The sequence below is a fragment of the Nycticebus coucang genome, chromosome 4 (genome assembly GCF_027406575.1).
Source record: "Nycticebus coucang isolate mNycCou1 chromosome 4, mNycCou1.pri, whole genome shotgun sequence".
Taxonomy (NCBI): domain Eukaryota; kingdom Metazoa; phylum Chordata; class Mammalia; order Primates; family Lorisidae; genus Nycticebus; species Nycticebus coucang.
The window spans coordinates 131,204,282-131,210,310 of NC_069783.1; the positions used below are offsets into that span (position 1 = coordinate 131,204,282).

At 48.9% G+C, this 6,029-nt stretch overlaps 1 pseudogene; it reads right to left on the bottom strand.

The window, feature by feature from the left end:
- The window catches only part of LOC128583470 (small G protein signaling modulator 1-like), an 82,210-nt pseudogene that overhangs the window by 36,885 nt on the left and 39,296 nt on the right, over positions 1 to 6,029 (bottom strand).

A 6,029-nucleotide genomic window follows, 5' to 3' on the forward strand; every position in this document is an offset into this window, starting at 1 on the left:
TAGAGTCCTTAAAATCTGGGATGTACTTTGCACTTCCAGGACATCTGATTTGTACCAGCAGTTGCATTTCACTTGCTTGGTGGCCACATGTAGCTTGTGGTTGCCATACCGAACAACACAGACACATTCTGAACAACAGAGTAATCTGAAAATGCCCTTATCTGTTTTAGAACTGTCTTCAGTGCACACAGAGGCAAAGAATCGAGTGGAGACAGGGGTGATAAGACACTGAAAGGCGGTTAGACCATCCATAGCCAAATCTTCCCTCTTACAAGGTAGAACTCTTTCTTTGCTTACAGCAGGCATCCGCAAATGCTTTCCCGTGAAAGTCATTCTATAACTAACTGCCTGGCCTTTTGGTTTTGTGGGCCATATCATCTCCATCACAATTATTCACCTCTGCTGCTGTGGCAGGAAAATAGCCACAGATCATATGTAAACAAATGGATGCGGCTGTGTTCCAATACAACTTTATTTACAAAAACAGGCAAATGGGCCAAATTTGTTCCCGTGGGAAAGGCTTTTTTGACTTCTGATTTAGGTACTACTCCAGAAAGGACATCCTAATTCTCGCAGAGGAAAATCATGAGATATTTTTTGTTTGTTTGTTTTGAGACAATGTCCCACTCTGTTTCCCTGAGTAGAGGGCCATGGCATCATTGTAACTCACAGCAACTTCAGATTCTTGGGTTCAAGTCATCCTCTTGCCTCAGCCTCCCACGTAGCTCGGACTACCGGTGCCCACCACAACACCCTGCTCATTTTCTATTTTCAGTAAAGACAGGGTCTCCCTCTTGCTCAGGTTGGTCTCAAACTCCTGAGATCAAGTGATTCATGCTCCTTGCCCTCCCAGAATGCTAAGATTATAGGCTTGAGCCACTGTACCTGGCTAAAATAGTTGTTATTGATAACCCTGTGTGGCTCAGGCCCTGAGAAATCAACCAACAACGGGGTTGCACCGAATCTGCTCTTGAGGATGAACATGGTAAAACCACAATGCCTTCTCCCCTGCCAATGAAAGCAGCATGCATGGAATGGTGATTAGAGACAGGTTCTGGAGACAAATCACCTGTGTTCAAGTCCCAGCTGTGCTAAGAATTAGCTGTGTGACCCTGGACCAGTTGCTTAACTTTTCTGTGCCTCAATTTCCTCCTCTGCTGAAAAGGAGATGGTGAAGACAGTGGTAACTGCCTGGGAGGATTCTGGCAGGGATAAAGTGGATTGAGGCATGAACAGAGTACAGATGTGGGCCTGCCACACACACAGCAGTGCTCAAGACGTGACACTTACCATCGCTCACTGAGCATCTGCCAAGTATCAGGCCCCAGACCAGGTGACTGGTATTTTGTGAATGATCACCCTGACTCCCCAGAATACAGTCCTAGTGGGGAGTGTTGTTATTTCCATTGTATAGACAAGGAAAGGAGACCTGAAAAGGAAGAGTCACTTGACCAAACTGCAGTGTCAGAGCTGAACAGTAATGTGTTCTTTTCTCTAAACCACTGGTTGTCAAACAGGTGTAATTCTGTCACCTGCTCACAGCAGACACTAGGCAATGTCTAGAGTCATTTCTGGCTGTCACAATTTTGAGGGAGGTGGATATGCTATTTGACATCTAGAGGCTCAGGCCAGAGACGCTGCTCAACATCCTACAATACAAAGGACCCTAAAACAAAAAATTATTCCAACTAACATGTCAGCAGCGCTAAGACTGAGAAGCCATGTTTTAAACAAACTGATCAGGCTGGGCCAGGTGGCTCATGTCTGTGATCCCAGCACTTTGGGAGGCCAAGGTGGGAGGACTGCTTGAGATCAGGAGTTCAAGGCTGCAGAGAGCTATGATCGCAACACTGCACTCCAGCCTGGGCAACAGAGCAAGACCCTGTCTCTAAATAAATAAATAAATACACTGATTTAGTTGTCATTTCCTCCAAGACAGACAAAGACTCAAGTGCAAATAGTCAATTTGGGAGGTGTTCCCAGGAAGCATTGGTGAGGACAGGAGAAGTGAGACAGAGAAGGAAAGGCAGAGAGTAAGTTACCACTAGGGACAACTGTGCTTAATCTCCTGGAGGAACCTCTAGAGGACTGTGGGCGACATGCATTTCAGAGTTTGCTCTCCCTAGGGGTGAGGGAGCTGAAGTATTTTACTTCCATCAGTCTCAGAGGGCCACTCCTGGGTGGCACTGAATCCCTGACACTTACAGTATGCCCCACTCCACAGCAGAAGGGACCCTGGTAGCCAAACAGAACCCTCAGACAAAGAGACACTGAGGCAGGGAGCTGGCAACTGAACGGCACACACAGAATGGGAAGTGCCAAGGTGTGGGTGGGCACAGCCAGTATCTGTTCCACTGCCCTCCATCAAACTACAAGAGGACAATGTGGATATTTCCTCAAATAAATAAAACATCCAGCACCCGGCCTGGCTCCCAGCAGGAGCCTACAAATTACTCGGTGGATGAGAACCTGTGCAAAGAAGGTTCCTGGGAAGGCAGCCACAAAGGGATGTGGCACTCTCTGATTAAGCAGTTCTCAACTGGGACGTAGGAATTAATGTCAGTCTTCATGGGAGTGGGAAGCCCAGGTTGTTGGGAAACAGAACTAAAGCCAGCTCTGCACCCAGGGAGACGTCACCATCACAAATGGAGCTTAGACTGAGTACAAGGGATGCTTGATTTTCCATTCTTGTGATACTTTACTTTGTACAATGTAGGGGTAAATGGCACACTTCCTGGGTGAAAGTTGCAAACATAACTTGGACTTTACCTGACAAATGCAAAGAGTGTAACCTAATCACATGTACATTAAACTAACCTAAAACCAAATGGAGCCATTTCAGCCTTGGGGCCAGAACAGCTTTGGTTCTGTGACGAGGGTAGGAGTGCTTCAGGCAGGAACGGACACGGTAAGGAATATTTCAGGACAGTCTCTGCGGTACTTAAGGGATACCAACCTTGCCGGGGGAACAATCTGCTCTCAAGAGAGCCTCTCACTGCCCAGCACCTGGCCACTTAAGCAAAGGGAGGCTCAGAGCTATTATCCGTGGAGGGAGAATAACAGGCTGCTGAGGGTTAAATAAAATGAGGTTAACAGAAAACCTGATTTGTTTAACACACATCCATACGGTGCTTGATAAATGCCAGCCTCCTTCCCAGTACTTTTCAAATATTAATTCATTGCATACTCACAGCTGCCCCATGACAATGATGATCTTAATATAATAGTAAGTTTCCATTAGCTACACACCTACATCACGACGATCACCACACACACTGACATAGATTATCTCGTGTGCTAGTGCCTGGGGCTACGCTTGCCCTCCGCTGTTCTAACTGGCACTTATTGAGGGCCCACTGTGTGCAGATCTCATTATCTCACTGAATCCTTACCATGATATGTTGAAGTAAAATATGTATTTGCAACCACAAAAACTCTGTAATTAAGCAGCTTATATTTGAGCATTCACTGTGTGCCCAATACTTTACCTCATTTAATCCTCAGGACAACCTTATGAAATATGTGCTGTGAATGTGCCCATTTTACAGGTGGGGAAACTGAGGCACATGGGGGCAAAGTGACTTGCCCAAGCTCAGCCAGGATTCCAGAGCCCTGCCATTGCCACTCCCCCATGCCACCTCCCACCTTGTGGCATTGTTCAGTAGCCAAGTAGACAGTGGTTACTTGTCCTTATTTGGGGAGGAACCAAGGCTGCCAAGATACTGACTTCCTGAGTGCAGGTGCCCCTGCGGGCCCCAGAATCTAGACCTCTCATCTAGTCGTTTTCAGGGTCAGTCAGCAGGTGGATCCCAGGGCCCTAGGGACAGGGCAGCTTACCGAATTCAGACTGCATGCCAGGATAGATGATCCGGAACACGTAATCTGTGGCCTCGTCGTCTTCCTTGTCTGAAGACGTGGACTCAGCAGAACCTTGAGGGCTTCGCTTGCGTAGCTTAGGGAACACTTTGCCCTGAAAGAACATGTACCAGTGCAAGGCCCTTGGGGCACACAACCTCTAGAGCACTGTGGACCATGTGCATTTCAGAGTTTGCCCTCCTAACGGGTGAGGGAGTTGGGGTATTTATACTCCCGTCAGTCTCAGAGGGCCACTCTTGGGAGGCGCTGACAAGGCCCTGACACTTCCAATATGCCCCACTGGGCAACAGGGACCTACAACCTGCATTCCCCAGGGTATCAGTGGTGAGTGCATAAACCCACAAAGCCACACTGAGGACCCACAGGAAAGAGTGACCAATCCTCATGACAGCCCCACCCCAGCCCTCTGGGCCCCCACAATCACTCACCTTCCCCCGCTGGGACCACAGCGGCGGGTCCAGCTGCCCGTGTGGAAGCAGCCCGTTCTCCAGGCACGAGAGGAACTGCAGGAGGTGCCCGCCCTTGGGGAAGCGGAAAGGTGGCCTCTGGATCCCGTCCTGGCTGACCAGCACCACGGTCCCACCACTGTCGACTGCCACCACAATCAGCCAGAGAAGACCCAGTGGGAGGTCACTATGAGGCATGGTGATGGGACCCTCCCTATAAACACATCCCACTTGGGGAACCAAGCAGGACCCAGGGCCCTGCTCTGAGGCTCCAGGGAAGGCTTGGACAGATTTTACCCTGCCGTTCTGAGTGGTCCCTCTCATCCCACCTATCACCCATCCCTGATGGTGTGACTATGGGACAAAGTCAAGAAGAACGTGGCTGACCTCCCTAAAGTTAACCACCATAAGAAAAAGATGTCCCCAAACACTCTACACTCCTCTAGAAATCTACATGACAGCTTTTTGTAGGCAGGCCTTCAGCCTTACTCTTCAGAGCAGTAATTGACTCTGGATAGCATATATTTAGCACTTACTTTATATCAGCACATCCTGTTAAAGGCATTGTCTTATTGTAATACTCCCAATATTCTTACGAGGCATATCTATTATTGCCTATTTTACACATGAGGAAACCAAATCTCAGAGAGGCTAAGCAAATTCCCAAAGGTCACACAGCTGATCAGTGGCAGAGCCTGGATCAGACCCCAGGTCTGCCTCATTAAAAAGGCTTAACCCACTGTGTTGTGTGCTTTGGTGAGGCACAGAGCACTTGCTTTCTAAAGCAGGATGGCCTCTGCTTGTTCTGACTGCATCTTTTTCCAGCTTTAAAGGAGTGCTACAGTTTTTGGTCCCGGATCTTCAGAGAACTAACTTTGGAGTCACAAAGACCAGGGCTCAAGTTCAGGCTCTGAAGCTCATAGGTTGGGTGCCTTTGTGCCAAGCTGCTTCCTCACTTCTAAAGTGGGAATGATGTCACCCCATCACTGGGTCATCGTGACAAATAAAAGCCACGTGAATACTTAGAACTGTGCTTGGCACATTGTAAGTGCTCAGTAAGTGTCAGCAGCTAACATCACAGGTGTGATGCTCAGCCCTTTAACACCCATCAATTGATCTTCACAACAACCCCCAGAGAAGGTACTGTTATAATCCCCATTTTACAGACAGAGAAACTGAGGCTCAGAGAGGTGAAGTCACTTGTTTGAGGTTGCACAGGGAATAGGGAATGCCCACAGGTGGAGATAGGAAGGGAAACCAAGAGGAATGCCCAGCCCCCCCTGCTGTCCCTACAGTCCCTACCTTGCTGGTGGCAGTGCAGGTAGACAATCTCCTCCGAGCAGATAGTCATGGCATAGTCCCAGTAGACGCTAAAAGGGAAGGGAGGGTCAGGCTCACAGGATGTCTTCCCACCTCACCCATGGGATCCTCCACCCTTCTCACCAGAACCTGCCCAGGCCCAACATCTGTGTCTCAGCCTTCCCAGATCCTATCTCCCCTTTTTCTGGTCCCAGCACCTTAATTTTCCAAGGGAAGTACGCTCCCCTACTCCTAGCCCAGGTAGCTAAGGAGAGGCCGACACCACCCATTCTCCCCCGTAGGACTCCAGGACTCCACTGCACCCAGGCTTGGCCACAGTGCTCAGTGCAAGGATGACTCTGTGACCCAGGCATTGCCCAGGAGTCTCAACTCTCAGAATTGTTTTAG